Genomic DNA, 9,805 nt, shown 5'->3' with positions numbered 1-9,805 from the left:
GACCGGCCGCTGGGGGCCTGATGCATGCCTTCCCTTGAGTTGAATGAGAACATTTGACTCCCTGTGTCAATTTGCAGTGGGACACACTTCCCAGATTTTCTACACTATGTGACATCAGCTCTGGACATTTCTCACTCCGTGTTCATCTCTATCAGCTAGTCTGAAAATTGGAACCAGGAACATTTGACAAATCACTGGCCACATCGTGGTTACAGGTGGTGACATATTGCTGCTGCTTATTCATGAAACCGGAGGTTAAGACTCTGTCTCTGAGATGTAAACTAGGGAAAACCCCACATAAAGCACCAGTGTTGAACAGAATATCACATAGACAATTTCCGACCGAAATGCCAGTTATTAGAAGTCATGTGGTGTCAGGAGTTGCCATGGAATCCATTTGTTTCTAAACCAGCTCCTCCTGCTGGAATAGTTTCTGATTATCGTGTCTTATGGTGGGGAGAGGGGTACAGGGAGAGAGAGAAAGCGAGAGGGAGCCATCTGATATAAAACTATGTGTTATAATTCTAACACACTCAAGCCCTAAAATGAGTAAGAAATTAAAATTTGTAAGGAGACTTACTATCAGGTTTAACATGCACACTTACATTGCTGTCTGGCTTGGAGTGAAAAAATCACATTGCCATCATGGTTTCGTTTCTGTGACTTTTGATTATTCAAGGAGAATACACAATGGCTTGTCATATGACATTTATCTTCACAAACAAGTTATCAGATCTCCAGGAGTGAAAATAAATATCAAAGCAGATCTAAACCGCCACAGGCTGCACATTTGCAGTACACTTGTTTTCCTCTGTTTTCTCCTATGTATCATTTTATTTAGATTCTTAACCAGACCATTACAGCTTTTCCTCCTGTGAAACTGCTGCCAGGATGAATCTATCCCTTGTTTCCTCCAAGTTATTTGTTTAAATCATGAGAAATGATTGGCTGGCATATGTTAATGCTTGAGTTGTTTTTGCGGTAAAGTCCCCATGTGTTTGTAGGTAAAACACAAAAACAGGTTGATCAAATATCAGCTTGGGACAACTAAATTTCAAAACACAGAATCCATAAATTAACCACTATTTTAACATATGTACAATATAATTGATTATAATTAGTCAGGAGATCTGCGAGATGAAGACACATTAGAATTGTATTTGCATACTTATCTTCTGTGTTTTGCATTAAAGATATTAAATGTTTCATACGAGGAAAAAAATGTTGGTAGATGATGCTAGAATCTTGACCCTATATTTTCCCGCCAGGGGTTCAAAAAGCCCTTATCTCCATTAAGAGCCAAGTCCCAGCTTTTCCTCCTGCCCAAGGACCTTAACTCACTTCAGAACCAATAAGCGTCCCACCTTCAAATGTTTCTAAAGGGACAATTCACAGGAGAGAAATTCAAAAGACCCTTAGGGTATGAAATGGTGTTCAACCTCCATAATTAGAGAAAAACAAAAGTAGAGTGATTTTTTTTACCTATCAGGTGCCCCACCCCCTCAAAAAAAAGTTAAAATGTGCTTCACTGCAAAGATGGGAAACAATCACCCTCACACATTGCTGGTGGGAGTGTCAATTGGCACAATTCTTGTGGAGGGCAATTTGTCCATATCTATGAGGAATACCAATCCATGTGCCGATGACCTAGCAACTCCACTTTGGGAAATCTGTCCTGTGGTTGCATTTGTACACAGATAAATGACCCCTGTGCAGTATTATTCACTGCTGCATTGTTTGCAAGAGCAATGGTGAGAAACAACCTAAATGCCCTCAATGAGTGACAGGTTAAATAAATTATACTTATATATTCCTTTTTTTAAAAGATTTTATTTATTTATTCATGAGAGCCACAGAGAGAGGCAGAGACATAGGCAGAGGGAGAAGCAGGCTCCCCGGGGAGCCCAGTGTGGGACTCAATCCGGGACCCTGGGCTCATGCCCCGAGCCCAAGGCAGACGCTCAACCACTGACCCACTCGGGTGTCCCATATTGATATATTCTTAAAATGGAATAAGATACAGATGTTTAAGAAAGACAGGATGAGGAAGCTGTCATGGAAAATGAAAGCATCAAGGTGCAGAACAATATATAAAATATCATTTTTAAGGTTTGCTTGAATATGCATAAACAACTCTAGAAGAGAATAAGAAACTAAAGAATTGTATAGCTGTGGACATGGACTTGTAGCCCAAAGGCGCACTTGCTTGATTTGCACAGCATTTTAAAATTGGATTTCACTTAATAAGATGATATCCAAGTAAAGATAAAAGTGGAGCCGGCCAGTTGTTAAGAAATGGTGCTGATAACCTGTTTGTTTTTCCACCCAGTTTTAGGGTACCACCTCGGACATAACTAAGGCAGGGTGGAAGGGCTCTGCAATGGAAGCATTGATGAGCAAACCAGTTCTATACCAGAAATAGAGCTGAGGCTCACAGAGAGAAATCCTTGTACCAAACCTCTCTCTGGGTTTCCTAAAGAGACTTAGGAGCCACAGCTGGGAAAAGGTATGGGCAGCATCCTCATCCTCCCAGATGTGCCCAAGAGCAGCACTGACTTATCCATTTGTCACAGCTGGCACAGTGCATAGGGCCCACAGATCATTTGAGAGGCTCATGGAATGTCTTCATTTTAATTTCTTTTACAATCAGAAGAAGAAGATGACTACGAGAATAATGAACATATGATCATGAATTCAGCCTGAATGACACAGTTGTAAAATATAATCTTTATTTTTTTTTTATGGAGGAAAGGACCCACAAAAACATAACAAAAGTGCCCAAGGACTGATAAAGTCATAATCTCCTAATGGGGCTCTGCACAGGAGCACTTGCCACTTGGGGAGAGGCCCAGGCCTCACAGACCTACTGGGTCCAGGCAGGGCCTCTTCCTCCAAGGACAACTCCTTTGTACCAACACAACACACATCTTGGGCCCTTTGTGTTTAAGTACTCTGGCACAATTAGGGACCAGTTTCTGCACCAAAAGAGAACCCAAGGTATTTTTCCAATATGCTCTACTCCTGGTTGATTGACCCAAACTCTTTGGACTTCTTACCTGTAGCCCAACTAGAACCCTGGAACCCTGGAACCTTCTGGGGATGCCCTGAACACTTCCCTGCCCTTTTGAGGCTAAACTCCCCACTGAAGCGTGGCCTGCCTGGGTTCTTGGACCTCCTTTCCTTCATCCTCTTTCCTAAGGAGGCAACCTAATGACCTATCTTCAGGGACCACATGCTATCACAGGTATAAGCCGAGCCCTGAACCTCAGCTAGACAGTCATATCATTTTATATCGTATGCCCATCGTGTTCCTACTTGGCACAAAACTAGCACTTCAAATCTTTCCCTTCTAGACAATCTTCTCCTCCAGGGACAAGCTGAGAAAAAGCAGACCGAGGCAATGGTTCTCACCTGGGAACTTGCTAGAAAAGCAAATTATTGGGTCCAAGCCCAGCTCTGCTGAATCAGAAACTCTGAGAGTGGGGCCCATCAATCTGTTTTATCAGGCCCTGCAGGCAATTCCCATGCATGCTGAAGTTCCAAAATCAACCAGGAGCAAGGGTGCCCAGATTTTCCAGGGCAGATTCCCATGTCCTGAGGGCCCAGAGATGATGAGCCCTGGACTGCAGGACTTAGGAAGGTGCCCCAAATGCCTGAGGCACTCGGTCCCGGGCCCAGGCCCAGGAAACCATAGAGGTACTTCCCCCGGGACCACAGGGTAAGGCCAGGAGGAGGCAGCACTTAATTGAGGCTCTGGGCCTGGAGACGCTGAGACTTCTGTGGGGTGGCATCCCATCAGCCAAGTTAAGCCCAGGCGTCTCTGAGCCCAGCCGCCACCCTCACTGCACGGTGGGACATGGCACCCATGCCCCTCCATCTCAGGTCCCTGCTCCTGCAGGTCTTAGAGCTGCTTTGTCTTTGGGTCACCCTTTTCCCTTCCACAATCTTTGGAATGCCAACTCCAGAGTCCAGTTCCTAAATCGGAGTGGGGCCTCAAAGTCCTTATTTTTAAAAACCACCTTCTGCCACCACCTCCCACCCCAGGTGACCCTGGGGCTCAGCCAGGTTGGAAGCCCGTCATTTGTTACGGATTATGGGGATCAGCCTCAGGAGAATGCCTTACCCCATGCCCCCTGGACAGTGCAACACCACGGCTTCCTCTTGAGGCACTCGCAGCATAGTCCTGGGGTTCATAGGTGCCAGGGAACAGACGCAAATTTGGGGCTCAGAGAAGAGGAAACTCTACAGAAGCCTAATCCAAAGGCTCTCAAAGCCAGAGGAGAGTGAATCACATGCCCTCTGGATCTACCCAATTCTGATTCCCCACTGATCCCATTCCATGTCCCCATTTGGCCACCTGCCTCTCCTCCACACAGCCCCCCCGCCCCCGCCCCATCTTGGCCACCTGCTCTCCAGCCCCTGGCATGCGCTCCTCAAGTGCAAGAGAGCATGTTTTGGCCTGAAAATCCAAAACCAATTTAGGAATCAAAGTGTCTTTCAACCCAAAGCCACAAACCAACGTTCATCTTCAGCTTTTGAAGGTTTTGGTCATGCTCCTGGGCTCAGCTAGGCTGAATACACACTCATGATCCCCAGCTCAAAAAACAAACAAACAAACAAACAAACAAACAAAAAAGAAGGTAAAAAGTGCTGGCACCCTCAGAGGCAGGCAGCCCCCTGCTCCTGTCCACAGAATGTGCAGCATCAGAGTTTTCCAGCTACTGTTCATGTTGAATAATTCTTCTTTGGAAGTGTGCAGTTTAAGAAATACTCTTGTTTCTCAGCAAGCAACTCAAGATTCTATTAGACTATGGTTTCAAAATCTGGATGGAAAATATTATCCAGAATACTTAGAGAAACTACATAAAATTCACCACTCTCATTTTTCAGGTTGGTCTCTCTCTCTCTCTCTCTCCCCCCCTCCTCCTTCCTTCTTCCCTTCCTTCTTTTTCTCTCTTTTCCCCTTACCTTCCCTCCCTTCTCTCTTTTCTCCTCTTCTCTTTCTTTTCTTTCTCCTTTCTTTCCTTTTTTCTTTTAAAATGGGTATCCATTGAAGCTAATTTTCTTGGTCATTTCAGTGGTCAGTTCAGTTAGGCGACCCCAGAAGCAGTATCTCAGAAAAGGGCTCTTTGGTTTTGCATAAAATCTCACACTTTCCAAAACGTCCTGATCAAACAAGTGATACATACCATAAATTTTAAAATAGGTTAAATATGGCTATCTTTTTTTTTTTTTTTTTTTTTAGTTTCCTTCTATTCTTTGTTTTCTAGCCTACTTGTCCCATCAGGTCCAAATTGTAAGGGGTCCTTGTTTGAGCCTCAACATCAGAATGTCTAAATGTGACAATAAAATGAGGCTAGAGCAGGATTCACTCACACACACACCTGAAAGAAGAAAAATGTTAGTATTTGTCTAGACATTAATATTTCCCTAGATAAATTCTCAGTGGTAGAGATGGAACATCTGGATAGAACACACTGAGACATCCAGGTGACCATCTTCAGATTTTGCATCTTGATTATAAATAAGCGTATCACTCATCCTGACCTTGGCCACTGAGCAAAATCCGTGCCCGTGTGCTTTGTATAAACGTGTATGTGCGCGATGTGGAAGCGAGGAAAAGTGCATGCATGCGTTCCTAGCAATTCGTAAAAAGAAAACAAACCAAAAAAAAAAAGTGTTACGGGAGCGGGGAAGGAGCGACAGAAGCCCCTCGGGTTTTGCGGCGGTGCTCGGGCCGCTGGGCGCAGAGCGGGGTCGCCCGGAGGCAGCCCCGGAGTCGGTGCCGAGCGCGGTCGGGGTCTCAGGGCGCCCAGGTCGGGGCCCGCGCTCCCCCGCCCCGCAGCTCGCACCCCAATTCCGCTGCGCCTTCTGGCTCTCTCCGGGCGCAGAGGGCTAGCTCCTCTAGACCCACCGCGCCCGACGGTCGGGGGGTCCCGCGGCCCTCGGACGCCCCCTCCTCCTGGAGCCCGGGCGCGCAGCGCGCACAGGCGCGTCGGTTCCCAGACCTCGCCCCCGGGTCTCGGCCGCGGGCGCCCATCGAGCCGCTGACGGGGGGCTCCCTGCAGGCAGCACCGGGGCGCCCCCTCCGCGGTGCAAGAGGCTCCCAGGGGTACGGGCCTGCCGTGTGCCCTCCTCGGTCGAGGAAAGGACGACCTCCCCCTCCCCCCTCCCTGCCCCGCATTAGGGTCGCGCTCTGGGGCTGCATAGACGGTGCCCCGGGGCCATGGGTGCTCGCTCCAGGAGCCAGCGGCCTAGACGCCCTTAGGTTCGGGGTTGCAGGGCCGCCTGCGCCCATTCCTTGCTTTCCCCTGACTTTTTTTTTTTTTTTTTTTGGCAAAGCGGTGGGCAGGACCCGCTTCCTCCACTCAAGCAATTAATTTAAAATCTCTCACGCCAGAGGCGAAGGCGAGGTCTCGGAACACGTGGGAGGCACCTGAAGGGCCGGATCACGCCCCTCGCTGGCCCGAGGCTCGGGCGGGGGCGCGGGGGACGCGGGGGGCGGAGGGGGGGGAGCCAGGCCCGGGCCCTGCACCCGGGCGGGGGAGGGGCCGGCAGGAGCCGCGTTCCCGCTTCGGCCTCGGTTCAAAGATTAGAAAAACAGGTGTCGGTCCGTCGCGGTGCTAACTCGGTCACTTGGTAAACGCGGCTCTGACCGCTGTGTGCGGAGGACTTGCGAGGGGGCCGTGACCACAGGGCCGAGCCTTCACTGTGTTTATTAAACATCTACTGGGTTCAGAGACTGCGGAGCTTCCCTGGGACGCAGGAACAGCCCCCCTCCCACCCCCACCCCCAGGACCTCATCTTTGGTGTGAAGACGACTTACGTGCTCATTTTGCCCGTTTGCTTCTGAAAGCAAAATGCCTCCTTTCTTCCGACAAAACGCGCTCTTGGGGGCGGGAGGTGGGGGGACCCCGGGCACCTCCTGACGCCCCAGGGTGTCTCTACCGCGGGCGAGGGTTGCAGACCCCAAGGAAGCACTAACACACCTGCACGTTGTTTGAAGGAGACGTAGGGTTTACAGCGACCATGACTTAACCGAGATTCTTTCCAGAACACAGTCGGAATAGAAAACTGCTTCTTATCCCCAAAGTGCCATTGCTGCGCTTGGTTGCTCCATTTACGCGTAAGATCAGTCCCGATTGGGGGCGGGGGGGGGGGGCGCCTGGAGGGGAGCACAGAAGATTTTTTTTTCTTTTTTTTTTTTATTTTCACCTTCCCCAAACACTCCCTCTCTCTTTACATGCAGTAGTTAACGTGATCTTATCTGGTCTTTCTGGAAAGTCGCGTATAAGAGAGTCACACAGCATCTCCCCCAGTATTAGTCCTGTATCACTTGGTGGTCGGATCCCTCGCAGAGCCAGGTCTCTAAGTGGCGACAGCCTCTGGGGAAAGGACTCCTCCTAGATTAGAGCCCATTAAGCTAGATCGCAGTTTTGCAACACCTATGAAATCTATATGTTTAGGTTTTTTCTTATTCTTTCCCATCCAGACTGTTCACCTCTTCTTGCCAGGTGTTTCCCAGATGTGCAAATATCCCCCCAGAAAGCTCCCGTTGTCGTTCTGCGAGCTTACTGCCATCGGGCGGCAAGGAGGTGCCAGATGTCTGTATTTTTGAACAAACACTCTTAAAGTCGTCCCGAATATCAGGGAAATGGCACAACCCCTCTTCATAGTCTACGTTTTCTCGGCGGCAGTTATCGCCACGAACGAGAGGAGGGGGGCAACTTCGCTGGTGCGCTTACTGTCTAGGAAACAACCGCCCCCAGGCGCACCTCCCGGAGAAGGATCAGAAGGATCGTGGTCACCAGCAGCACCAAAACACAAGCGGGGAATCACACTTGTAGGGGGTGATTCCAAGTAGTAGTGATTATTTCGGGGGGGGGGGTGCAAGTCAGCTTTTTCCCGTGGCTGTTGTCTTTCCTCAGATGACAGAAAGTAAAAAAAAAAAAAAAAAAAAAAAAAAAAAAAAAAAGCGATCCAGATTAGAGGGTCTCTTAAATCTAATTTGTCAGCAATAGTACTTACAAGCGTTTGTTTAAGTGGGTCCTGTTGGGGGAAACCGTGAATGTTGTGAATGTATCCTTTTGTAAGGAATATCACGTTGGGTTTTTGTTTCCTGAAACAAAAGCCAACAACAACAACAACAACAACAGACTTCACTCACGTTTAAGATAACGGATTGTTGGGAGATAGCTATCGATGCATCAACCAACCCCTCTGACTCTGTTTTGGGCAGAAATGTAACCTCTTTGCGCCTAGAGTCCCCTATCTGCTCCCCATAGGACAGCTCCACGGCTGCGCTTTCCACGGTGGACAAATCAGCCCTCAAACTCGAGCCATTTCGAAAAAGATTCTCCTCTTTGGGATTGATTTAAAGATAGATGTATATGTATATATATATTATATGCACATATACATGTATATGCATATACATATGATATACACATAGACATAGACATATGTAATATACACACACATATCTTCTCAGGCCATCAATCCAGGGTCGCTGCGGTTTCAGAGAAACGTGAAAGAGAAAGCGCAACAGCGGCCCCGCGCAAGCAGTGGGCCCCGCGACCTGCCCAGGGGAAGGGCGCGGCCGCCAGGTCGGCCTCGGGGCCACTCGCGCCCGCAGCCCGGGCGACTGCAGTCCCGGCCCCCGGCCCGACCTCTGAGGCCTCCGGCCGCGGCCGATGCTTTGGGACGCGAGGGGCGCGGCGGGGCCAGCGCCCGGGGCGGAGTGCACGGCCCCCCGACCGCAGGGAGAGCGGGGAGCGAGGCCCGCACATCACCCGCGAGGCCCCGCGAGGCCCGCAGCGGCGGCGACCCGGGGGCCCGGGGCTCGTCCCGAGCGCTGCAGCCACGCGGGTAGCCCAGCGGCGAGCAGGGAGCGCAGGGGGCGGGGCGGGGCGTGCTCGCGTCACTCAGCCCGGCCGGCCAATGAGCGCCTCTCCCCGGGGCGCGCCGAGCCAATCGGAGGCGAGGAAGCGTGTGAGTGGCATTAAGGGAGGGCGGGAGAGAGGGAGCCCGGGAGTGAAGTTGAAGCTAAACCCCGAGAGCTATAAAGAAGTTACAGGGGGGCGTTTTCGGCTTCCAATTAGGAATAATACTGGCTTCGTAGCAACTACGGAGGAGGAGGATTCTAAAACCACCTCACCCGTCCCAGAGCCTGCACCCCCCCTCCTTCTTGCACGCACCCCTCCCCCAATTCATGACCGAGGAGAGAAAAGGGAGCCGGGGCGCGCTCTGCTCCTCTCTGCCGGGGGGCAGCCGAGAGGCCGGCGGAGTTGGAGGGTAGGCATGCGGGCAATTAGGAGGCGGGCGCCTCCGCAGCCGGTGCCGCCAGCGCAGACCGAAGGTAGGTGCGGCGGGAGACACCTTGCGCCCGCCCAGAGGCGCCCGCAGCTCTGCCGCGGAGGGGGGAGGCCGGGACGCCTCCCACCGCCCCCCTGCCCGGGCCTGCGAGGGGCTGTCGCGGAGGTGCCACCTGTTAACCTGGCGCAGCCGTGCCCCGCGCGCTGCCGCCAACCCCCTCCCCCCCCCCCCCCCCGCTCGGCAGGGAGGGCCCTGGGTCGCCTCGGCAGTCCCGAGGGACTTGATGTGTAAGTGCCACTTTCCGAGGAACCCCTGAGACCCAAGTCAGAGAGGTAGCCAAATTCCAGATCGGCCCAAGTTGGGGGGCGAGGGGACCGAAAGGAGGCCTCGGCGGTGCGGAGGAATTCTGATTTGCGGAAACCTGCTTTGCTGGGACGTGCGCCTGGGCCAGGGCGCGGGCACCGGGGACCGGCGACTGAGGGTCTTCTAA

General features: G+C 51.2%; 1 protein-coding gene across 1 annotated transcript in view; it reads left to right on the top strand.

Annotated features, from left to right (window-relative positions):
* Positions 1-9,020: 9,020 nt before the first annotated feature.
* Positions 9,021-9,805, top strand: part of SIM1 (SIM bHLH transcription factor 1) — a 73,129-nt gene continuing 72,344 nt past the window's right edge. Inside the window, exon 1 of the mRNA XM_049092415.1 lies at positions 9,021-9,358. The gene's annotated coding sequence lies outside the window, so the exon portion shown is untranslated. The remainder of the gene's footprint in view (positions 9,359-9,805) is intronic.

Source organism: Canis lupus, chromosome 12 (genome assembly GCF_003254725.2).
Source record: "Canis lupus dingo isolate Sandy chromosome 12, ASM325472v2, whole genome shotgun sequence".
Taxonomy (NCBI): Eukaryota; Metazoa; Chordata; class Mammalia; order Carnivora; family Canidae; genus Canis; species Canis lupus.
The sequence above is the reverse complement of the archived record's forward strand: the minus strand, read 5'-3'. Positions and strand labels throughout refer to the sequence as shown.